The sequence below is a fragment of the Siniperca chuatsi genome, linkage group LG4, assembly GCF_020085105.1.
Source record: "Siniperca chuatsi isolate FFG_IHB_CAS linkage group LG4, ASM2008510v1, whole genome shotgun sequence".
NCBI classification, from domain to species: Eukaryota; Metazoa; Chordata; class Actinopteri; order Centrarchiformes; family Sinipercidae; genus Siniperca; species Siniperca chuatsi.
Genome location: NC_058045.1, coordinates 4,962,434 through 4,989,153, shown reverse-complemented (window position 1 = coordinate 4,989,153; position 26,720 = coordinate 4,962,434). Strand labels below are relative to the sequence as shown.

At 38.8% G+C, this 26,720-nt stretch overlaps 1 protein-coding gene across 2 annotated transcripts in view; it reads right to left on the bottom strand.

The window, feature by feature from the left end:
* Window positions 1–25,559, bottom strand: part of lingo1a (leucine rich repeat and Ig domain containing 1a) — a 130,126-nt gene extending 104,567 nt beyond the window's left edge. Inside the window, exon 1 of one of the 2 annotated variants that reach the window (XR_006377752.1) lies at window positions 24,809–25,559. The gene's annotated coding sequence lies outside the window, so the exon portion shown is untranslated. The remainder of the gene's footprint in view (window positions 1–24,808) is intronic. The other variant, XM_044193927.1, reaches the window with a different exon arrangement.
* Window positions 25,560–26,720: the final 1,161 nt, after the last annotated feature.

Genomic DNA, 26,720 nt, shown 5'->3' with positions numbered 1-26,720 from the left:
TTCACTATAAACAAACCAACCGAACAACCATGAATTCCAATGAGATCTTCTCAACTATCATCTCCCACACACCTAATAAGAATTTAGCATGCACCCACTAACTCTCACCTGTGAGCATATCAAGGGGAAATACTGGAGAGTGGTGGTCACACTGGCAAAAAAATCAGATAGTCAGACAGGGGTCACTGACAAGCATTTCTTGCATAAAAAAGTAATAATAGCCTTGGTAGCTGTAGTTCTGTTCATAAATGTCCACCTGCATTGTAGGAGATGAGCATAGTAGGAATACATAAATGAATAAACAGCAAGCACTATGAAACCTGCCACAGTGCAGAGTGAGTGAAACCAAAGCAAGGAGAGGTTGACTGTTGGTCATAGTGGTGGTGAAAAGCAGCATCACTCATCACACACTCTGGAGTGTACAGCAGTAGTGGTAAGTGATGGTCTCTTCCAGTCAATATAGCCTCCATCCTATTAGACCAACACTCCTTTCCTTACTAGCTGTACTAGCTGTATTAACAACCCAAACAAGTCAAGAGACAGTCAGAACAGTCATTTTAAATGTAAACAAATATAGGCCATGTACATATTAGAACAAGGGCCACATTCATTTTCAATTATCTATCTTTTTAACTAACTGCAATTATTTTCTAAATTTGATCTGTGTGCATTATGGTCAACATATTCTGTTCTCTACGCTGCCAGGTACAGCATGTAAATCTGGTGGTGAAAACTAAAACTTTGTTTTTAGGCAAAATAAATACATTTAAAAATCACATTTTAAGATATTTAGTCTAAACAAACCAAGAGTCTACAAACACGCCGGCAGCTCATGCTGATGTTTAGCAGGTGTAATGTTTTGTTCACTATCTTAGTTTAGCATGCTGGCATGCCAACATTTGCTAATTAGCACTAAACACAAAGTACAGCTGAGGCTGACGGGAATGTTGTTAGATTTGCAGGTATTTTGTCATAGACAGAAGTGTTTTGAAAAATTTGACCCAGTGATGGAGCTAGAAGGAAAGTTAGGGGTCACCTAAATGCTGTAATTAGGATTCATCTCTTGGGACCATGGATAGCTGTACCTAATTTTATGGCAATCCATCCCATAGTTGTTGAGGTATTTCAGTCAGGACCAAAGTGTTGGGCCGACTGACAGAGAGCGACGTCAACACATCACACATTCTTTCAACTCTTTTATTGCTCGTCAAACGACTCCCTTCTACCCAATGACTAGCATGCACCTGTGCCACCATCAATAAAAACAGCTTTGGTGAGTGTTTTAAGCAGCTGTTAACAACTCCTGCAAAACTGGGACAGCAGGTAAATTGATATCATAAACCATTTCCAGATCAAAGACGAAAGGAGATGCTGAGGAACTGACAGTACCACCAAAGACAGATGCATTTAGGGATACAGCAGAAGCAGCAAGATCATGGGTGCGTTCATGCAGTCTCTGCTGTGCGAGATGACTCAGACTTGAATTGGGCATGATGTCTGCCATTGACATGCTGTGAAAATAGTTTTATCTTTTTTTTGTTCCTCCTAGTTGTTTATGTGGAGCAGACAAACAGTGATTTTTTTTTTTTTTTTTGGACTGAAAGGATACAAATGTGTGATCTAATTGGAGAGGCGCAGCTGCAAAAGATTCACAGTGAATGTGAGTGTCCTGCCAGAATAGACTTCACTCACTTCAATTTTTAAATCATGAGACACCAACAGAGAGTGCTCGCTCTCTGCCAGACACCAGTGGAGCTTCATACCATACCTAATTACACATGTGACGAGCACTATCGATGCCTAAAAACATCCTAAACTCATCTCAAGTTTAGTCTGCGCTCACAGCCATTTGAGTCCCATCATGTATTTCTAGGTAACAGATTGTTTAGTGCCACTTCAAGCTGTGAGTAATGCAGGCAGGAGCAGCGACTGCCATTTCAGTCTTATGTTCCATCAACAACAAGTGCAAATAAATACAAAAGCAAAATTGCTTTCAGAGAAGATGTTGAGTCAAGCATTTTTTCCAGAATAAAAGCTGTATTATTTGTATTATCTGGGCACTTTCTTAATAACCTCACTTGATGTAAATTCAATTTTAATGTCAACCGTACTACTTGAAAGTTTTGAAGAACACATTTCGACAAATACCCAAAAATCTGACACTCTGAAGTTAACTGCAGCAAATGCCAAAGCAGTGACAGTGTATCTACAAATAACATGGCGGACAGCACAGCCACATACTGTACAAGTGTGATCTAATATTAACTTAGCCACTAATGTAAATTGCAGAGGCAAAACTGGCACATTAATGCAAATTAATGTACATTAAATAATAGCCTGTGTAGGTAGGCAAGTTTGATGTTAGAAAACAATAAAAAAACTTTTTTTTAACAAAAAACAAACAAACAAACCCTTGGCTGTGCATTGTTTTCTCCTAATGTCTAAACCTGCTACCATGCAAGTACAGCATACTGTGCTAATTCCCCACAAACAACAAGGCTGCATTTAACAACTACTAAAAATAAATAGCCTCTCTCAGTACTGTGTCTGTAGTGACAGACTGAACTCCCTGTGGCACACAGACATACACAAGAACTGGGGAGAAACATCAGAAGGGACCAGGGCAACAATCCCAATGGGAGACAGAAGTGCCTCCAGCATACTGCATTCCACGAATGAGAACATTTTAAATGTAAATTTAGGTTTGTTTTAAAGGTGTTGGTAAGAAGTTAAATCAATGAGGACTTTGCTGGACGCTTAAGTATTCTACTAAGACTGATGTAAAGTACAGATTTAATACTGAAATGATATATATGCGTAATCTCTGCTACGCAAGGCATTATATATAATTACATACAAAATTATATGTAAATGTTAAGGTTTTAAAGTTAATTTTGGTGGAACATGGCTCTGTATGAGCATGTCATTGATTTGGCAGTGCAGATCTTGCAAAAGTAATGCACCATCATTGGCATTAGATGAGTAAGCATCTTAGTCCTCCACATTAACATGTTTTCACTGTGTTTGAATCACACCTATGTATTTATTAACACATGGATATGCCAGCCTTGCTCCCATAAGAACAATCTGTTAGACACAGTGATGGAATCTTACATGCCATACCTGCTGAAGTTAGCAGAAAGTCTAAGTAAATAATCTAAATTGGCATTTGGATCTGTGATTGGCTGATCATGCTGTTTGGAAATCCCCATTAGAATCCCTGCTTAATTGATCATTATCACAATATTACAGGTCAGTCATGTTGTTTGTTAGATTTGCTCTGCAATTCACTCAAATGTGCAATGAATAAATTCTGCAATTGTAATACAGCAGGTTTACTTGATAATCTTCTGCCTGATTGTTTAAATTGTATTTGAAACATAAATGACAGACTTGCTAATGAAAGTCAGAGGAAAAAAGAAAGTCGCTGACGTCATGCCATCTGTGAAAACACAATGCTTACAGGAAATCAGTTTTTTTTTTTTTCATATGAACATAGTTCTGTTCCTCATAGCAAACAGATTCAGGCGCACGGATTTACAAAATGGGAGCAGGACCAAGCAAGAAAAACAAAACTGCTGTTTACATTATTTATATATTCTATTCTCTTTAGAATGAAATGAAAGTCAAATCTGCACTTGTACTTACAGATTTAGGTTATCTGCAGGTTTCGCAGCAACTATTACTATCACTATCACTATCTTTTATCAAAGCCCTCGGACCTGGGCCGAGATATAGGGACTGCTCAAAGCCTCTTAAGAATGAGGGCACGCCGATTTAACTGCGAATGTATATTCTCCCATTCCTTTTTCAGTCATAACACAACACAATAATGTCCCAAAATATCATGTCAAATGATATTTCAGGATTTGAGGGCACAATAAACAATTTCTGGTGTATCAAATGCTTCCTCTGGGCCCCAGAAAGGCTTAAGCTGGCCCTGACAGCCCTAACAGTTGCTGTAATGAGTTACTGTACATCCAAAAGCAGATGTAAACGTCAATATAACTGAAATCCTTGTAAGATTAATCCTACATGAATAAGTTACATTTGATGACAAATCTAATTAAGCGTCTGAGACTTCACAGGAACAGGATTTTGCAGTGTTTTATTAAATTAAGAGTGACTAAGTGACAGGCAAACTCATTTCAGACTGAACAATGAAATATTTTAATTTGTAAATATTTAACATTTGTTCACGTAAACAGCTGTTACTAAAGAAACCAAAAAGATGACGGAAACAAATTTTTAATGGGATGCATGTTCCAAGTGTCACTTGTAAGAGCAATAAACAGTAGCAACATATAGAGCATCTGATCTGATGACAACCTTAAGTTGGAAAAGTTTTTCAAATTTAGTAAAGCTTTTTTCTGTCACAGAATCAATCAAAATCAGTGAAAAAAAAGATTAGAAATGACCAGGATGAGTGAGATGTCAGTTTAAGACTGGTACTGAAAAGTAAATCCTCTTCAGCAACAAAATGTACTCTGAGAAGGGGAAAACACTGGCGGTGTGCTAAACTGGTTCCCCATGGTAGAGGACGGTCCATCTGTTTGCAGTACCGATGAGATGAGATAAACTTTTATGATTTGTGCTGGAAATTGGGCCACTGCAGCTGAAATCAGTGGCTGGAAACAAGGAAAAACAGCGTAAATAAGAATGTAGAGGGTTATACTGACATATGTACAATGGGATAGAATAGCACTTTGTTGAACCCCATGGGGACATCTGGTCATAAACAACTTCAACACAGCAACATTTTAGCTGGAAAGAAATGAGTATCTATATCAAATTCTGCCAGAGAAAAGTCAGTTTGTCAGCAACTAAGAAAAAGTAGCCTCGTCTTTTGTCTTAAGCCTAAAATAATGTTTATTTGGAAAAGAAGAATGCAGCAATCCAGGAGAGATTGTATATCTCTGCTTTAACATTACAGCTGTCTACAAGAATACTAGTCTGTAACTACATTTACAGACACAATCTGACCTAAAGGTCTTGCAAGGTTTTGCTTTTACATTGATTTGTTTTTAACAGATCATTATTAACAATGCCACTTGAATTTCTAATGCCATTATTTAAGAATGTTTGTCTTGCTTTGTGTTTTTTTTTTTATGTCAGTCTGTTCTTTGAACCTTTTTTTCATAATAGAGCCATGAAATAAAAGCCAGTGTGCTCAGTGGAAATGTGTGACAAAGACTAATTTATTAGCCTGGCCTAGAAGAAGTCAGGAGTTGGCAAGAACTGGCAACAAAGAAAAAATAATAATACCCAGGAGGAATCTCTGGAAATCAATTTCCAACCAGTTTCTGGCTGCAAACAGAAAACAATATTGGAAAACATAGCTGCTTTTGAAGATGATATCGTAACCATTTGAAGACTCTGAGATAATAACTTCTATAGACTCTTGTAGATAACTATAGAAGTAATTTTAAACAAAGTCAAGAAGCTGCTAAGCAAATGTGTATGGGGCGTGAAAGATCCTTTATCCACACTGAAGCCTTTTTCCACATTTGACTTAAAAAGGTAACATCCACAATCCCAATCATATAAACACTGACGTTTCACCATTCTAAAAGTGACACAAGCTACCACATCATGGGACAAACTGTTACTCCTTTCTTTCTTCCTCTCCACCTTGAGGGTTTCGTCCACTGTCTGCTCCTGTTGTAACAATTTTCCACAAATTATGTCCATTATGTCTGCCACAACAATTCCTTAGAACTGGAAGTATAGTGCAAATTACTGAAGCGAGACACTCTTTAAATGTGGCTTCAAGTTGTCTTTAAAGGCTTGGATTCCCATTGAAACCTTATTTGAAGTATTCAGTTACATTACTGTGAGACACTTTGGACAAAAGTGTCAAAAAATGGAATATGTTATGCATATTTTATGATACTGTTGAAATTATAAAGGGTTATACTTACTCCTTCTCTCATACTCTCTCCCACACCCATGGCTGTGTCCTCCCATACAGTGCAAGTCAAATTAAGAGCAAAGAGGGGGCACTTCGATTACAGCAGTAAAATGACCCGCTTTACACAAGTTCACCTCATTTTGGTTGCAAATTAAATGTCGGCTTTGGTTTAGAGCACTGAGCAGGTAGCCTCACAGAATACCAATATGCTGTGGCCATTCCTCCCCATCAACTTTGTAACCCTATAGGGTTGTTTAATAAAATCAATTCAACAGAGGTTTGCTTTCAATATATATTCATTTAAATCAAACTCACTGATGTGTGCTCAGAAAGAGATAAATCTAGTGTTTAACAATTTGAATTCTCACAGCAGAAATACACAAACCCATCTCATCAGCTTCAATTAGACTGTAGGCTCAGTCATATTAAAAATAAATCATCATCATTAGTGGATCATTATTTCACCAATGCCTTAACTGGGCTTGACCTCAGGGGTAATCACAGCATACTGTATGCCATTTAAGCAACATGGTGGATGCTTCTTCCGAAGCATATTACAGTTATGTGGATGAATACATATTTAATCTACTTTAGGTAGCCCCTGGGGGAATTAAGTCTGTAAACCTGCCAGTGTAACTTTGAAAGTTTCAGGCTCTTCTCGGGGAACAACACAATATCACAATTATCAAAAGATTCCAGTTATGAGTTATTACCCTTTCCTTTTAAAGGAGCAGTGTGAAATTGCAGTTTGCAACCATTTGAATACCGCCCCATCTAGAGCCAGTGATTGGTTTGTCCGTTCAGGGCTATTGCAGAAACATGGCAGTGCAACATGGCGACCTCCGTGGAAGGGGACCTGCTTCCTATGCAGATAAAAACGGCTTATTGTAAGGTAATGAAAACACAACATGGTTCTACAATAAGGATTGCCAGATTGCCCAGGGCAAGTAACATGCCACGTTACGTGGTAAGTAAATCGTTAAAGACTTCATTAAAGTGAGCTCCTCCACACACACACCCACACATGGAGTGCAGTCAGAACAGCAGCAAGGTGGTGGAGATTACTCAAGTTGACAACAACTGCGCTCGTTACTGTAAGTAAGTACAATAAAACCTCCACGAGTAAAAAGCAACATCAATACACCTGTTCAACAAGCATAAACACGTGAACATGTAGAATGCGATATTTTAATCTGCTCTGTCTGCAGTCTCTCATATGTTTTATACAAGCACAGCGAGCTAGCGCGACTAATACTGAATTGTTACAAACAAGCTAAAACAAAGCTGTCTGTATGTAGTCTAACTGTTTCTTAGTTTGCCACAAACTTACCTGCAGTGAATCACAGCAGCAGCAGAGGGAGGAGGACAGGAGGAGGGACTGATACTGACAGAAGTTTAGAAAGAATGAACACAGCCATCACTCAGTGTTTTGATGTCAGGAATATTATTTATTTTACTGACATTTTAGATTTGTTTCCAGTAAGGTATTGAGTTTATATAGTGACTTTGCTGTTGTAAACATTACTGTTGCTGCTCCAGAAACAACATTTAGTTATATTTAAAATATTCAATTCTAATCCTGTTCTGAATTTATTTAAAAAATAATATATATATAAAAAGCAATTATTTAGTAATGAAAACGAACCAATAAGAGCATCGATAAGAATATTAGTATCAATAAAATCCTAACAATACCCATCCCTACTCAAGAGAAAATGGCAGTGGGTAAAGACAAAGTATATTTAGATAAATTATCACTCACAGTTAAGGAGTCCATCTCTAGGGAGAAAAGGGGGGAATTGTCAAACCATTTTCAATATGCAATAATGTTTATTGCTTTGCATCTACCATGGTAAGGAAAAGTATGTGAACCTTTTGGAATTTCATGGTTTTCTGAATAAATTTGGCATAAAATGTGATCTGATCTTCATCTAAGTCAAGGGTATTGACAAACATAATGTGTTACACAAAAAAAATCTGATCTTTCATGTCTTTATTGAACACAGTCATTCAACATTCAAAATGGCAGTGGAAAAAGTAAGTGAACCCTTAGAATTAATAACTGGTTGACACCCCCCCCCTCATGGCAGCAATAACCTCAAACAGGCGCTTCCTCTAGCTGTGGATCAGACCTGCACATCGTTGAGGAGGAATTTTAGCCCATTCTTCCCGGCAGAACTGCTTTGGCTCTGTCATATTGTTTGGACGTCTCATGTGTGTGGCCTTCTTCAAGTCAATCCATAGCATCTCTATTGGGTTGAGGTCTGGGCTCTGACTTGGCCACTCCAAAAGGAGGATTTAGTTTTTCTGAAGCCATTCTGTTGTGGACTTGCTCCCGTGTTTTGGGTCGTTGTCCTGTTGCATCACCCACCTTCTACACAGTTTCAGCTGACGTACAGACATCCTCACATTATCCTGAAGAAGTGTCTGATATACTTGGGAATTCATCCTCCCCTCAATGATTGCAAGCTGGCCAGGCCTTGATGCAGCAAAGCAGGCCCAAATCACGATGTTTCCTCCACCATACTTTACAGTTGGGATGATGTTTTCATGATGATATGCCGTACCCTTTCTACGCCAGATGTAGCGCTGTGTGTTTTTTCCAAATAGTTCAATCTTAGTTTCGTCAGTCCACAAAACATTTTTCCAATTCCGCTGTGGAATGTCAGTGTGCTCTTTTGCAAACTTCAGGCGTGCAGCAATGTTCTTTTTAGTAAGCAGTGGCTTCCTTCGTGGTGTCCTGCCGCGGATACCCTGCTTGTTCAGTGTTTTACGTATTGCAGACTCATGAACAGAGATGTTAGCAAATTCCAATGATGCCTTCAAATCTTTGGCTGTCATTCGGGGTTGTTTCTTTACCTCACTGATGAGTCTTTGTTGTGCTCTTGGTGTCATTTTGACTGGGCACCCACTTCTTGGTAGAGTAGCAACAGTCTCAAAGCGTATCCATTTGTCCCGAGGCTCTGGAACAACTTGCCCGAAGAAATTAGGTTGTCTGAGTCAGTGTCTTCATTTAAGTCTCAAAACACATTTCTATCTGAAAGCATATCCTGATTTTACCTGAACTAGTTGTTTATTTTACAGTTTATTTTTTTGCTTCTGTGTATTTTATGTATTTTATTTCTTTATATTTCGTCATTCACTGTGGTATTTTATTTCTCTTGTTGTGAAGCACTTTGTTTTGAGTGCTCTATAAATAAAGTTTTATTATTATTTTATTATTGTTTGCCTAATTGTAGACTGGTGAATTTCTAAAGTCTTTGAAATAACTTTGTAACCCTTTCCAGCTTTATGCAAAGCAACAATTCCTGATCGTAGCTCCTATGAAAGCTCTTTTTGGTGAGGCATGGCTCACATAAGCGTGTTCTTCTTGTGCAGAGCAAACTCCAAAAGTTTGAGGGGTTTTTTATCAGTCAAAGTAGCTGTAGTCCACACCTCCAAACGTATTATCTTAACGAGACTCCAGGTGTGCTAAAACCTGACTCCAATTAGCTTTTTTGAGGTCATTAACTCAAGCATTCACTTTCTTTTTCCACTGCCATTTTGAATGTTGAATGACTGTGTTCAATAAAGACATGAAAGATCAGAATTTTTTTTGTGTAACACATTATGTTTGTCAATACCCTTGACTTAGATGAAGATCAGATAACATTTTATGACAAATTCAGAAATTCAGAAAACCATGAAATTCAAAAAGGTTCACATACTTTTCCTTGCCACTGTATGACACACTGTGTCCTTTTTCTGATACTTTACTCTTACATTATTTAAAAAATTAAACATAACAATTAGCTTTAGTTTTTGTTATTTGATAACCGCTAATAAATAAAACAATTTCTATAGAGGCAAGTAAAAATTGACTTCTGGCAAGTATATTTCTGACCCACTTGCTCGAACGGGCAGATGAAAAAAAAAACCTTGATGTTGAACCCTGCAGAACGATTCTTATTTTCAGGTAATTATACACTAATGAAAACATACTTTTAAATATCATATTCCATTTCTGCCAATAGATCCCCCTAAATGTTACACACTGGACCTTTAAGGCCCATCACCTGTGTATTTTTTAAATTCTTATAAGATCCATAATGCTTTCCTGAACCACGAGAAGGTCCGCTTAGTATAATAGTTTTCCAAACCCCTTCACAGCTAGATCACTAGCTCACCAGTGCCACTTAGCTCTCTGCTCCGAGGGTCTTTTCCAATTTGGCTTAAGTGTGGAAAGCTCACCTGAGCCTGGACCATTTAAGGTTATAGCTGCAGCTACAGGGAGCCTTCTCCTTCCCGACCCTCTTCCATTATAATCTTCTCTCTCAACTCCTGACAGCGTTTACTTGCTGCTGGAGCAGGTGATGAGTAGCAATGCGGTGTTAATATAATGTTATGTAGATCACTTATTCCAAGTGGTGATGATACTCATTTACAAACGCATGCTACCAACATGTGCCATTATGCACAACCACACATGCTTTCAGTGTATACATACGCAGACATACAGTATATACAGCATACTGTAAATTACAAAGTTGTGCATTGCCTGAATGTAAAAAATTCAATTTCAATTCAATTTTATTTATATAGCGCCAATTCATAACAGAAGTTATCTCATTGCACTTTTCCTACAGAGCAGGTCTAGACCGTACTCTTTATAATATTAATTACAGAGACCCAACAAATCAAAAAAGGGCCTTTTAGAAAGACTTGTTTGCATGTATACATGTATAAAAGTAAATCAAATTAAATGATAGAAGTAATCAAGTGTATGCACAAATACATAAATAACACATACTGTATATGTATTCCTTTTAAAAAAGATTGTTGATATAGCCTACTTTTAGTTGTTGCTCACCAACTACAAACTGCATACATATAGCCTAATTTTAGGTTGGTGAGTACCAACTACAGACTGCATAAACTATCAGGCAAATCTCTCCAGAGCCTCCTCTAAAGAAAAAAAAAAAAAAAAAAACTCGAAATCTGAGCCAGAAAGGAAGATATGACAGACTAGTCTAGACTGTCATAAAATGTCTCTTGCAATCTCCCGTAGGATGTCTGGTATGATAAATTATTATAAAGGGAATAGGTAAATCTGATGTATACATCAGTGAAGCATGAGTATCATTTAAAGCCAAAATTGCTGAAAGACACAGACAGACAAGCACGACTGCTAAGAGGTAATGACTGACCAACTGAAAGGGTCATGGTCCAAAGCTCTGCACACTGGACACAGGTGTTTTAATTTTACCATGAGTAATTAGCCTTCTGCTCAGTTTGAAGCTGAGCTGTGCTATGATTGAAATTAAATGACATCAACAAAGTCCATGTACTAATAACATTGATAAAGGTGTAAGCTGTCCCTACGGAGCAATTTTCCGTTGATTCAATGTCTAAAACATGTTTAAATGGTACAGGGCTGTCTAGTCTAAAATGTGGTTAAATTTGGTTCAAAAGTGAAAGTTTAGTAGACGTCTAGCCATCAATTAGACTGCTATTGAACAACTACATATATATGTCTGATAGACAACAAAGTAATGGCTATAGGATTCACTTTTGTGAACTTTTTTGTCGAAGAAATTAAACTATCCTATTAGACATATATTAAATGTGCATTCAGCGTACCGTTGCATTGTGGCATATGAGTAAAAAGAATCTGTTTATGAGAAAAAAGTTATACTGTAAACAGTTATACTGTAAACCCGGGGGTGTGCAGTGCTTATGTTACATATTTACAGGTTTGTATGCATTTTTAAAATATGGTCTAAAACCGGGCTATACATAGCCCAAAAAATTAGAGCTAAAGCATAGAGGCGATGTTGAAATGATGTCTATTGCTCAGTGGGTCCTGACCCAACAGGTGCAACCAGGGTTGGACTGGGAACAAAATTTGGCCTTGGGCTTTTCGTCTGGGCCGGCCCTATGTTTCCCCAACATACGCACTTATGGGTTTCATAAAGCAATATCAGGCTATTTATAACATACAGGCTAAGCAACAGATATGGTTCTGGTTTGGATGGTATTTTAAGAACAAATCAAACTTATTTGGTTTTTGGCACCCAAAATAATTCATGGCCGTTAACACTGTCACTACATGAACTACCACTAGCAGTATCACCTGCTGGGAGGTTGTCATGTCACTCGTCCTCGGCAGGAGCCTCTTGCCAGTGTTGCCAACTCTCACGAGACAAATAAGCAATCGCAGCTTCCAAAACAAGCCCAAAATTAATATAGCCTGTTATGGCCTCAATGTAAACAGGCTCAACAAATGAGCCTGCAAGTTAACCCATTAGGAGTTTGAAAAGCAAAAACAATTTATTCATATTAGCTTTGGTGGTTACTCTTGCACTTTAGGGTGATGCTGACTTGGAAAACATTGTACAGTAATGATTACAATTTACATTGACAGAATATGTGATTGTTGGACTCACAAAGCATGATGTAATCTGATTACATCTAGCATGTATAGCAAGAAAATAAAAAGCCTGTAACAATGCTAATTTAAATTTAAAAAGGAAAACTAAGAAGAATCATGTGCTCCATTAACTTCTTTTATCATCTATGAAAAAATAATGAATCAGAGTAGTCAATATTATTTGGTGCAAATTAAATGCAAATCACCACAGATAATGCCTGCACTCTAAAATGAAAGAAACCAGCCTATAAACTGCTGTATTAACATATTGTGTGATAACAAAGATTTCTGAGAGCAATATCAAGATTCATAAGAATTGTGCACTCAAAAAATAAAACTGTAAACCTATGAAAATCTAGCTTGTAACTAGGCAGTAACCACAATAAAACCAGATTGGCTGCAACATGACTGACATGACATAGATTTTTCTCCAATGAGGGGGAGGAGGGGGTGGATAGGTCCACGTGGGGATTTTGTGGGAGGGCGAATTACACTACAGCACTGATATTATTTGTTGCTTGTCCGATTTTCCTAACAAACAACCATATTTTTTTCTAATTCTAAAGTTTTGGTGGTGGCCTTGCAGCCCACTAGGTGGGCTGGCCCATCTGGCATTTGCCAGAATTGAACAAGTTAAACAAGCACATCTTTACACACCCACAGTCCTGAAAAGAGATCTAATCAGACACAGTGAGTGAAAACACCTGTGTGGGTGGACCATTGTCGGGTAGAGGCTTCAGACAACTGAAACTTTTCCATGAACTATGGACGAACAAGAAACCTCTCTTCAAGAATGAAGAAACCACTCACAGTTTATTCAATTCAATTGTCCTGTGAGTTGGACTGGATGCAACACAAAAAAACACAAACTGCAATGTTATAATATAATATAATCTGTTGGAGAATATTTGAACATATTTTGCAGTCACAGTATCTGCTGGCCTGCTCCAGTAAAATTATATGAAAAAAGGATGATACATTTAGCTGAGTAATCAGCAGGCTTCAGCAAATGAACCAACTGAAAGGCACAAGGCCCCTCTTCTTTTTCCTTGACACATAAAAAGTGCTCTATTAGAATGTGCTCATTAGCATTTATGGGTAAGGATCTTTGTTTATTTATTTAAACCATGCCATTATTTGCTGAAAGAGACTGCCATGTACAAAAAGGCAAAAAATCATTTCAGATGGGGAAATGGCCAACCAAGATGAGAGCACACAGCACTGATCAGAATACTAATGATGACAAAGACCTGGCGAGGCAAAGACAAGATAGCTCTTCCTATCACATAAAACCCTAGACTGCCTGATCCCTGTTAAAATGCACATACTTACTCTGTGACAGTTATTCAGGCCAGCTGGTATTTTTTTCACCTGCTGCATTTGCATTTTTTGCTGAATATCAACCTGAGCTCTGTTAGGGATTGCATGTGTTTCTGTGGTGGTGGTGGTGGTCAGGTCATTTGTCAGTCAACTCAGGGATGCTTTGTGGTATCAGGACGGATATCTTAGTGATATTACCAATTTTCAAAACAAAACCTTTGCAAAGGTTTATGCTTGTTGGAGTATATGATGATCAGGCCTCTCTTGTTAGCCGCCGTAAGTACCATAGTACAGGCTCAGCTGCTTGCAATAAGCGAATACACATGCTCATTAGACGGAAAACATACTACATCCATCCTGTCACAGACAACTGTTACACTATTATGTGTAATTTTAAAAGACATCCAAGTAACCATGCAAATTCCATGGGTCCTTGTTGGACTGACAGTGACATGACCTGGTCTTGACATATAATATCAGTTGAAAAAATGAAGTTAAACTTATATTGACTTTACATGTCCTAGATATAAGTAACCCCCCCCCCCCAGATATTGGCAGCTTGCTTTAGCCGGTGTTTTCACTCTCAACTGACGCTGATCATAGTGGAGACTACTGTACACTCAGGACTGGGAAATGATCCAGAACGATGTTCGTGGAAGAGGCACCTCTCACCCAGCTGTGCTTATGTAATAGACTAGCTCTTTTGAGCCTGAAATTATTCTAAAGCAAATAAATACTATTTTCTTGGTTTAATTATATCTTTTTTTAGCATGTTTGCAAGCAAGCTGTGAGTGTTACCGCTTTGGAAATTTTCGTCACAAGGCAGGATTTGTAAGGAGTGTGTGTTGCAGGGCATCAGAGTAACACACGCTGGGGGCCGAGGGAGAGGTCTCAGCTGAATGTATTATTATTTTTAATTTACCTCCGACTGTGAGTGTGGGTAGGACCAATTTCAAGATTAAAAACTGATGTCAACCAGCCAAAAATGCAATATTTTAATAATGACCGTTTGTACGTCATCACCATGCTGACTCACTGACATTTACCATTTTCAAAGGCTGTATGCACATGGATCCTGCATACAGGTGGTCTCAGTTTTCTTCACACATTAAGGCCCAAAATTGTCTAAAATATATAACCTGTGGAGACTGTGAAAAATGTCCTGAACCACATATTGATACTGGATCAAGTAGCACATTTTCACATAACAGGTGTGAAAATCTGCGGCACTCACATGCACCTCATAGACTGTGCAAAACAGGTCTGAGAAATTGCCTCTGACATTTTGTCCCACGCTTTATGACTAATGCAAAATGATGGCAGGCTAAGCCGAGCATGAGAAATGTTGAAATGAAATTAAGATAAAATGTTAATTGTCAACTACTAGATAAAGCTCCTTCAGTATAATATTTGTAACTGAGCAGGAAGTTAACCCCAGTATGATAAAATGTTTGTTGTTTGCAGTTTTTAGACACCCAGAGGAAAATACAAATTTACTATAAATATCAAGCAGTACTTCTGTTAGTACTGGGCTACAGCTGTATGTTGAAGACTAGCAGCTGAATACCCCAATATCTTCACTCCAATGTGTCGAAAGAACCCAGGAACATCTGGACAAACATTTGGGATTTCTCCAATCTGACCTCCCCCTCAATTTCAGTAGGCGGCTCGCCACGTGTGCCAGCAATCAAAGAGAATCTAATGCGCTTCAACCCAGAAGTATTGTTTGTCCTTTCAGCTGTCGGTAATGGACTGGCACAAACAATTTTGACAAAACTAATAGTTGGGACAAAATGCCAAAGACTTTGTACATTGAGACAGAAAGGTGATTTAACACAGTAAGGCCACCCTCTTCGGATTAGGCAGAAAGAAATGTATATAATTCTGAGTAGAGCATTTTCAGGGGTATTCTTCAGCAGTGTCTCACTCCTCATCGCATACGTACGTCACACGGAGGGAGTGAAACTCTCTGTTGGAAGCAGTTACACTTGGCAGTGGTTTAGCATCAAACGGTATTCCGCTGTGTGACGTGGAAGGAAGAAAGTTTATGCTTCCTTTCCCCAGCATGATTCTAATGAACACAAGCAGTGTTGGCTCCAACATGCCTCCATGGGTACAATACAGTACAGGAAGTATAGACCTATATTATTCACATGCATCAAAGTGCATTTTCAAGAAATGCTCTCCGTAGTATGATTTAATAAAACCAGCGCTGTGTTGTGTCCCAGTAATTACAGTAAGCAGGGCATTTTTTAAACAGAGGCCAGGGTTCATTAAGAAAAGAGATTAAATTAGATTATTCATAACTGGATTAGATATAATCATCGTGCGTCATTTGGAAACAGGCTTGTCCACATTGCTGTTGTTAGATTGTTCAATAAAAAAACAGTACAAGTTGTGATGAGCATTTTCTTTTGCCTGTGCACACTTTCAATCTTTCACAGCAAACTCTTCAAGGACATGGTACGTCCTCAAAAACAGAAGAACATTTGAAAACAAAAAAAACCTGACTGCATTAGTAATTTGTTCAAATTCCTAAAATGACCTGTGTCGATGTTTACTTGACAAGGACCCTTGTTTGTCAGGAGCAAAGGTGGAAGTAGCGTGACGTTGTTATAGCACCAAAAAACATCTTGTGCCCCATTCAAACACTGGAGATGCAGGAGATGCAACAGGATGCCAATCACTGTGGATTGAAAATCCAAAAACATGCTGGCCACCACTAGATTTAAAAGGTGCTCAGCAGCGTGATTTGAGGAAGATGAATAAGGTAAAATTTTATGCAGATGACCTCTCATATATCGGAGTGATGGTCTGGTGACAACTAGTTACATTCGTTTTGATTTCCTTGTGAAATGGAAGCACATATGTTTTCTACACCACCCAACTATGTAAAAGTACTTGATGAGAAGCTTCATCGTGGTCAAGCTTCATAATTCTCTACGACTTAAATGAAATTTCTGATGACGATCTGAATTAGTGACTTTGTATTGTTAAATCAGTGATAATAATAAATATGTCTTCCTTCATAAAAATTGTAGGACCCATGTTGGCCAATCAGTAACTAATGTGTCACATTGTAACTGTAGCACTTTCTGGGGCCACTCATTGTAATTATGAAAATGCTGCAGTGCAGTGGCAAAAGCCGTCATTTCCCTTTAATCTAATCAGAAGTGTCAGAGATGTTGCACATTTCACATGGATAACAAAACAAACCATCTAATAGTAGTCTAGCCACTGGTTTATGAACAGATGAACAAATGAATGAGGATTCATAACCCTTTGCCCCATTTCATCATGAAGAACAAGAAAAAAAGTCTGAATAACATTTGATTTGTACTTTGAAGGAATTTCCCATAGAGGCAATGCATCTCAAATGAAAACTAGGGCAACAGAGAAGGCATTTGATATGATTTTGTAGAACAACAGAATGCACAAAAGGTCAGGGAGGGGTGAATCCTTTCCGATATAAGAATCTTGATTGTGTTGGCCTAGTAATGCATCCAAATACAAAAGATAAAAGCCGTTCCTGAATTATTTATACAATTTCCAATTTATACCATTTAGATTTGCTCAGCCAGCCAGAAAAAAAAAAAGCAGGGGAAGTGAACAAATGTTGCTCTCTCATCCTTCATGAGCAACTGCTGAGTAATATCCTTAACCCCCAAATGCTGTAGACTACAGTTGTATTGAGTGTATGAGTGTGGAGAGGGGTGCTGATTCTATAAAAGATAACACGTTAAAATTTGTGGCAAACTAAATAAGTAAACTACTGACTGCTTATATTTTATGTCTAATAAAAGGGGGAGGTACTACAATGCAGACTGATTGCAAATGGATCTAATCAGTTTGAGCCAGCTGAAATCCCAGGTTGATGAAGGGATTTATTATTACACTGAGAAATTTTATTTAAACATCAATTTTGAAAACTTACACCATTCCAACTGCAATCAAAGTGGGTAGTATTAGTTAAACAAAGATATCCAGTCTTTTCTTTTACTTTTGTAAATTCTTTGTTTTACAGTCTGTGATACTATAGATCCTAGTATTTTGATTTATTCTCCTACATGATTTGTGAACAACCACACAGATAAGACTCAGGCTATTCAGGCTGAATGTCTTTTGTCTGAGAACAGTCTGTGAAGGAGTTCCTCAGGGTTCTGTTTTTGGTTCCAGCTGAATTGGTCAAAATGTGCGTTTTTCTATATACTCTTCCTGCCTGCTGTTGATAGTAGGGATCCCCTACAGCAGGGCTATTTAATTACAAATTAAATTAAATGACATATTTTAAACAAATGCAAAGGAAAGTAATAAAAAATGGCAGCCGTTTAAAGATGGCGGTAAAATAAACAAGTAAAGTTATTTGTCAGTCCAGGCAGGGTTAAACTGACGGTTTTCATTGTCAATTTTACGTTTCAGGGTTGACAGACACATCTTTTCAGTAGAGCACTTCCCTACATGTAACTGTCAAAAGCCAGATATTTTGCAAAGCTAATATGTGTAGTCGGAACTCACTCAAAATGTTGATTTGTGAAAGATTTGATTGGCGGTGTCGCAACATCCGTAAACATCCTGCCCGATCAGCACTGCACCGCACGCAACTCTCAACAAAGATGAGAAGGAAGTGAGATGGCTCACTCGTTATCTACTTCCATACACAATATATGTAGTTTCCTTGTTTTGTCATATAAGATTTATGTATGCTGGGAGGTTGTTTCTGGGCCCGATGTGGTACGCGGGCCACCGATTGAATAGGCTGGCCCTACAGTATACAGTATCAATGCCTCAGATCATTGTCCAGCCACTGCCACTTAAGCATCAGAGCAGTAGTGATGTGTCAGTCGCTCTGTGAGCCGGCTCCCGTCTGAGAGCCGATTGTATGTGTCTGTATAGAGTTGTGCAATTATTTATTAACCATACTATTTCATTAGTGTTATTTTTGTTATACAACTAGGATAGTTATTCTTAAAATATCCAACTTTGCAGATGAAGAATCTTACATATTTATTTCTTGCAACAAATAAGAAAGGAAAGGAACAGAGATCCGGATCCCTTCAAAATTCAATTTTAAGAAATCTTCTTTAATGTCCAACTTTGGTAACTACAAACAACAAAAGATCAATAGTCAAGATAATTACAGTGTAGGACACTGTACTGACTTAGTTTAAAAGAGAAAGATGCCATACTCACACTCCTGTCTACCTCACATTAAACCCCACCCCAGCTGCTCACAACTTTCCAAGGCCCTCTCTTTGACAAGCTTTTTATGTGAATGTTAATGTTTTTGTTAACATTGTGTTAGAAAGAGAGGAGTTGATTCTACTGCATCGTCATATGTGAGGCAGTAGTTAGAGGTGGTCAGGGCTTGAGACTAATGGCGTCCAGTCATCCCGGGAATGATAGAAAATGTGTTTGGGACGAACAGAGATCTTCTCCGGGACGCCTCCGGGACGATAGGGATTTTTGTATGTATGTGTGTATGTATAACTATCGCTTAGCAAATGACAAACTGAACCGAGCGCATCTTTTCATGCTGTTACTATAGTTACTATCACTGGCTGGCTACTTAGCGCAAGATCCATGAAAAATATGAAGATTCTTCAGGTGCTACTCTGGCTGTGTGTAAGTATATTCTTTTTTTCCCTGATAACGCTACATTGTGAACAACAAATCCATGTTGAAATTGGCAGGAGGAGAGCTTGTTAGCTGTTAGCAGCCAGTGGACACCAGAGTCCTGTAGTATGTTTACAGCTAACGGAGCTAATAGAGCTAACAGCTAACGGAGCTAAACACTGGGTCTGCTCCATTTCAGTGCACCGGTGCACCACTTTATGGCCCTTTCAGACACAATGCGATTTGCGCTGCACTCACTGCAGGGTTCAGCACACTCTGTGCCCAGAGTTCAATCTAGTTGTCGTGGCAAGCCGTTGGAAATAATGGGTTTCAGAGCACAGTGGTGCCGTTGTCGTGTTGTGTTTGAGAGGGCTTTAACATGTAACGGCGAAGACCGGGAAAACTGTTTAAATGGAGTGTAATCTGTCAGCCAGTGGGAGCAACCACGTAATTGTCGGCTGACAAAACAAACAACATCGGTCGACAGGGCAAAAGCCATGGTAGATTTCCTAGTTGACAAATAATTGCCAGCAAGGCCAGTAATGTTCACAATACGATTTTATGTAAGTTTGAATGAGATTCATCAGTTATCTGTCTTATCAATCTCGCTTGACTTGTTTGTGATTGTATGGGTCATGTGGTTGTGGTGACGTACACACTGCTGCTGTGTTACTAAATTCTGTGTCCTATTTATTTTTTCTTAATTGTTTCTGACAGTTTACAGATAACTTTTCAGGTTTCGTTTTAAACCTATTTCTTTGAATGGAGCAAAATAAATCTAATTTTATTAATAATAATTTATTTCCTCAACATCTTAATGGTGTTTTTATTATGCCACTAACAACTATAGATGATACTAACAAAGTAAAGAAACAACATTTTGATTTTGGGATGGTTTACATTCACTTCGGGACGGTTACAATTGTTTTTCAGGATAGTTCCAGGACGGTGGTGAAAAAAGTTAGTTTGGAGCTACATTATATTAAAAGGTGTTTATTAATGATTTGTTTATCCAATTTACATCCATGAAGGGGACAGAATAATACTTCAGTATAATTCAATAAAAAAATAATTTCCCTCCTCCTTCCTGTATCTGCAAGTTGTAAAACACACAAAAAAAGGTAGATTCATCTGGATTTTGTATTCATTAGTGGCGATTAGCTAATCCTTCATCCCTTTTAGGTCATAGATAGCCATTATCTAGTGTATTAAAACTTTGATTTTATTTATTTTTAACCGTCATAGTGAGAGTTATTTAGTTTTACATTTCGGGATGAAACCTTGGTTATGAAGTGTTTTGACGGGGTATTAGTAAAAGAAAGATGGTAAATCAGTGATCAAAATAGCTCTGACATTTTTTTTTTTTTTTTTACATCTGCCATGTGTTAAATAGTGTCTAGCAACAGAGTACACTGTGATGAGAAGCTCATATCCATATAACTTTACAATGCTAGTCCACCACTATGGACACCATTAGCTGTGAATTGCTGTGACAAATTTGCCAACTTCATTTCATGCATCATGGTAAATCATGAAACCACATCGGTAATAACCATTATTCGCTGTTACAGCCTTGAGAATAATTGCCTTGGAGGTTGAGGAAAAATTAGTTGTTAACTTCTCATTTGGCGATGGGCAGTATCAATGCTTACTGGCTGTGGGTGGAGGGGCATGGCCACAGTGAGTCACCCTTTGATGCAAATCACCCACTGCATGACAAGCTTTTACTGCAGCCGAGTAGGGTAAAAATGACTCCTGCCAGCCACACTAAGGCACATCCTGTGTGTGTGTGTGTGTGTGTGTGTGTGTGTGTGTTTGCCTGAGGAAGACTGAAAGGGAAAGAGGGAGACATCACTTAATACTTACTAAATAAACCAATCAATTAGCAGAATACATCTGGTTCAAAATACAGGGGATCAGCTCTGAAATTAATAGTGATGCATGATGGGATACCTTCTTCATTCAATCTTTCATCTGCACTAAAACCCTCATAAAAGCTTCACTAAGTGAAGTCAGATCCGGGTTGTTTATTCAAAACCCTTAAATCCATACTGATGTTGCATTAAGAATTTTCAGTTTGGCTGTAGAAACGTAATTTAAAACAAAATACAGTGACTACATACTGTGGTGTGCAAAAGTGTTTGCCCCCTTCCTGATTTCTTATTTTTTTGCACGTTTGTCACACTTAAATGTTTCAGATCATCAAACAAATTTAAATATCAGTCAAAGATAACACAAGTAAACACAAAATGCAGATTTTAAATGAAGGTTGTTATTATTAAGGGACAACAAAATCCAAACCTACATGGCCCTGTGTGAAATAGTGATTGCCCCCTAAACTTAATAACTGGTTGGGCCACCCTTAGCAGCAACAACTGCAATCAAGCGTTTGTGATAACTTGCAATGAGTCTTTTACAGCACTGTGGAGGAATTTTGACCCACTCATCTTTGCAGAATTGTTGTAATTCAGGCACATTGGAGTTTTCGAGCATGAACTGCCTTTTTAAGGTCATGTCACAGCATCTCAATAGGATTCAGGTCAGGACTTTGACTAGGCCACTCCAAAGTCTGTCAGCCTCACTAGAATGCTGTATCAAATTCACATCTGAAGCCATATAAGGTTCGGCTATTATGCAACAGATGTTGAATAAACATTTGCAAACAGTTTGCTCAACTTATCTCCACGAGGCCACTCCAAAGTCTTCATTTTGTTCTTCTTCAGCCATTCAGAGACCCCACAACAACATCCAAATAACTGCAGGCCTCACTTGCCTCAGTTAAAGTCAGTGTTCATGACTCCACCATAAGAAAGAGACTGGGCAAAAATGGCCTGCATGGCAGAGTTCCAAGACAAAAACCACTGCTGAGCAAAAAGAACATTAAGGCTCGTCTCATTTTTGCCAGAAAACATCTTGATGATCCCCAAGACTTTTGGGAAAATACTCTGTGGACTGAAGAGACAAAAGTTGAACTTTTTGGAAGATGTGTGTCCCTTTACATCTGGCATAAAAGTAACACCACATTTCAGAAAAAGAACATCATACCATCAGTAAAATATGGTGGTGGTAGTGTGATGGTCTGGGCCTATTTCGCTGCTTCAGGACCTGGAAGACTTGCTGTGATAAATGGAACCATGAATTCTGCTGTCTACCAAAAACTCCTGAAGGAGAATGTCCGGCCATCTGTTCGTGACGTCAAGCTGAAGCGAACTTGGGTTCTGCAGCAGGACAATGATCCAAAACACACCAGCAAGTCCACCTCTGAATGGCTGAAGAAGAACAAAATGAAGACTTTGGAGTGGCCTAGTCAAAGTCCTGACCTGAATCCTATTGAGATGCTGTGACATGACCTTAAAAAGGCAGTTCATGCTCGAAAACCCTCCAATGTGGCTGAATTACAAAAATTCTGCAAAGATGAGTGGGCCAAAATTCCTCCACAGCGCTGTAAAAGACTCATTGCAAGTTATCACAAACGCTTGATTGCAGTTGTTGCTGCTAAGGGTGGCCCAACCAGTTATTAAGTTTAGGGGGCAATCACTTTTTCACAAAGGGCCATGTAGGTTTGGATTTCGTTTTCCCTTAATAATAACAACCTTCATTTAAAAACTGCATTTTGTGTTTACTTGTGTTATCTTTGACTAATATTTAAATTTGTTTGATGATCTGAAACATTTAAGTGTGACAAACATGCAAAGAAATAAGAAATCAGGAAAGGGGCAAACACTTTTGCACACCACTGTATGTGATACACTAATGAGACAAAACCATTCAGTACACTACATTTAATCCAATCTGCTTGTATATATATTTCACAAAATTGCCAATGTGACTAAAGCTCTGCAATACAATCAGTGAAAACATGAACTACTGTGGCTGCACCTGTATTTCAATATGCTACAGTATCATCCAACCTTGCCTAAGTGTTGGAAAGGAATTATAAATGAAACCCAAGGTGGGGTAATTTGATTTATCTTTTATTATTTTTCCATCCTCCGGTGTTATCATGGTTTCTTCTCTGAAATGGGAAATGTGATAAATATTGATATCCTTTACAGGAAATACAGCCAGGCATGTGTGAGACGCAGGTCCTGGCCTATCTACCACATGTTTTCCTTTGAAAAGCGTGGATGTGTGTGTAAACTGACCCCCTACCAAAAGCCTGACCCTCAAAAGAGGTTTGCCTGCCTAAAAGCTCTTTCTGAGACTTGTTAGCACACATTATCTCTTTCTCTGTCCCGTTCGTCCTCTTGTCTCTGGCTTCCTGTCAATCTTTCATTGCAATATTCTCTCTCCTTTGCTCTCTCCCTACTTCACCTTCCACTAGCATCTCTCTCCTATTCTCTTCACTGTTTTCAGTACCAGTACCAGCTTCCCCCTCTCACTCTCATATTCAAACATCTCTCACTCTCTCCCTTCTAACAATCTCTTTTTATTCCTCTCCCTATAGAGTTCATAGAGACAAGAGAGAGATGAACAGAGAATTAATAACAAGACAGCAGTAAAGATAAAAGGCAAGGAGCTCATCCAGCATGCAGAGGGGACCAAAATAGCAACATCAACTTAATTAATGCTTCCAACTGACAGAAAAAAGTGAAATAAATACAGCATCTTCATAAATATGTGATTCTATATTCCTAAAGATAAGAATGATAACAAACACAGTAAGACTAAATATAAAACAAATCATTCAAATAATTGAATGTCTTCCTCTACACACATTCCTGTGATCTGAAGTTAGTCATCTCAAATCAGTGTCTGATGATCTCTTTACAGAACTCAGAACTGTTGTCAAAAGGCCCCATCAGATAATCAGACAAATCAACATGGTGGGAAGGTGCAATTTCTCCCCCTACTTCAGCTGAAGAGAGAATATGTGTAAGTATGCAGACAAGCATCCAAACAAGGAATCTAAGTCCCACCTTGTCACATCACACCTACATAAGCACATCCAGCACATACACACATACTGTACAAACACAAATTCGCAAATGCTCTCCTCCCAAGCTGTGAACAGAAGGCATCACACACATGCAAATACACCTATGCATGTTAAATTCAGCCATTCCTAATGCACATCCACCTTCAGAATCAAAATTGACCCCCTTATTTGACAAAGTACCTTACTGTCAGCGTTAACAAATTGCCAAAACCTACACTATCACTGCCAGGTAGACCATGCAAAGTTGTCTCTAAGGGATGGGAGCTGAAAATAACAGCAGATCAATAGCAAGTACCAAGTGGAGCATTTTTCCCTCCAGCCTCTGACAGCATGAGCAACACTGCTGGTGTCGGCACACATTTCTGTTCCCTGCTGCTTTCTCTACACTCTCTCACACTCGCAGCCAGCCCATCCTCATTTTCCCCCTCTGTCCATATTCTAAATAGCTTGCTCTGTTTCATTTAACTACTCCCCTATCCCGTAATGTGTACTGCTTGCACCTGTCAATATGTTATGAAAAGTAAGTCAGGTAGGAAGTGCAAGAAAAGGAGACAGATATACAGAAAGAGAGTGAGAGGGAGAGAGTGAGAAGGAAACAGGAGAGAGGTATCCTTACCAGAGCTGTAACGATAGGAATCCAGAAATTGCTTGCTTCATTCCACGGTGGCTGCTTATTAAATCCAAGATACTGGGGAAAGGATTGAAGATTCCATCGAGATGCTGCCCCGAGAGGAGGAAAATGAGATTCTTTAATGGGAGGATTTTGGAGTGTTGTTAAAAAACATGGTAAATATGTATAAGGAGAAGGATCTGATATCCAAGTCCAGAGCACTTCATGAGTCCTTCCCGTCACATGTGTGTACACACTGACACATGTGGTTCACATGGCAAGCCACACACATATACACACACACACACACACACATACACACACTGAGGGAGGGTGTATCCTCTGTTAGTCTCAGCTAGGCTGAAAGATTGACGGAGAATGAAGGAAGGATGGAGACAGAGAGAAAGAGAGACACAGTGGAAGGGAGGGGATCTGGAGAAGGGCAAGGTGGAGGGAGGAGCTGCAGTATGTGATGAGAGATTGAGAACGGGGAGGGAGGAGGAAGAGGGGAGGAGGGAGTCTCTCCATCCCTCCTTATTTCACCCTCATTCTGAGCTGCAGTGTGTTCTGCACAAATGCAACAGTGGGAGTTAATGAAATTATTTTACCATATCTCCATCTGAAAAGACTGCAGGTGATGTTGCACAGCTAAATACAGGGATGAAAGCAAACACCACGGAAGCCGTTATAATCAGAGCCGTTTGTGTATCAGAACGCTGAGTAATGCCCCTTGCTCGTGCACAAAGCCAAACAGATAAACAAGCTGGGAAGAGGTTGATGCATTGGGCAGATAGCCAAGATCTAAACACACCCTCGGTTGGATAGTATATCAACTAACTTTGCAAACAACTATCACAACACCTCATCTAACTGTGGAATCCGCTAGCTATCATCAGCTCTCGTCCCTTTTATCACATTTGCATGGATATGAACTTACTTGCTAGTCATGACTACAATCTGATATATGTTAATATATGAAAATGATTTATGTTACTATATACAGTGTATGACATGGAACTCTTTAAAAATCGCAGCAAAAACAGCAAGTTAATTTTTCTTTAACTTAGCTCTTCCTGAAGCAACTTTGGTGAAAGTTAAACTGGATGTGATATATTTATCCTTGGGTCTTTGCTCTAAAGACAATGTATCCTCCAGTATTATCCAACCAACCACGCACATTGCAAAATATTTCCGCCAACACATCCTTTGAAAAGCACAGCGGGCATCCCTTGGCTGACATGACTCACTCTATATAATCCTACACTGATGATTCATGCTCTAAATCAGCATACACTTCGAGGCAGGGGTTAAGATTATGGGTGGCATAAGCGGTCAGGACACCCCACTGCGCTCAGCTTACAGACAAGATTAAGAATCATTGGTGGATGGATGGGAGGCTGGTGGGTAGAGCTCCGAGGTTATCTCTCTCCTCAGTGGAGCCATGGATGCCAGTGGACACCCTTCAGTGGTTGAAGCTCTTGGTTGGCCTTAGAGGATTAAGACGATTGTCCTTTACACACCTGGCTTGAATGTTATCACTTCAAGTGTGCAAGCTGACAGAAACTCACTAATACACCGTACAAACATTTCCTTAGAATATTTTTATTTTTCCTTTTAAGACAAAATGCAGCACTTTAAGACTGGTATGATCTCATTGAAGTTGGTCTCAGTGTTCACCAAAAGTTCTTATCCTTACTGGCAGTAGAGATAGCCATGCTAGGTGCTCTGTGAGGCTGCACTTAGGTACAGCAGTGCTTTTAGCTAAATGCTAACATCAGCATGCCAACATGCATGGCCCTCAAACTTTATTATGAATACACGGATCTAAGTTTTGGATGTTTGTCTGATTTCACCCAAGTTGCCAGATCGTCTATGAAACACAATATACACACACAATCCACACACATACTATTTCAAC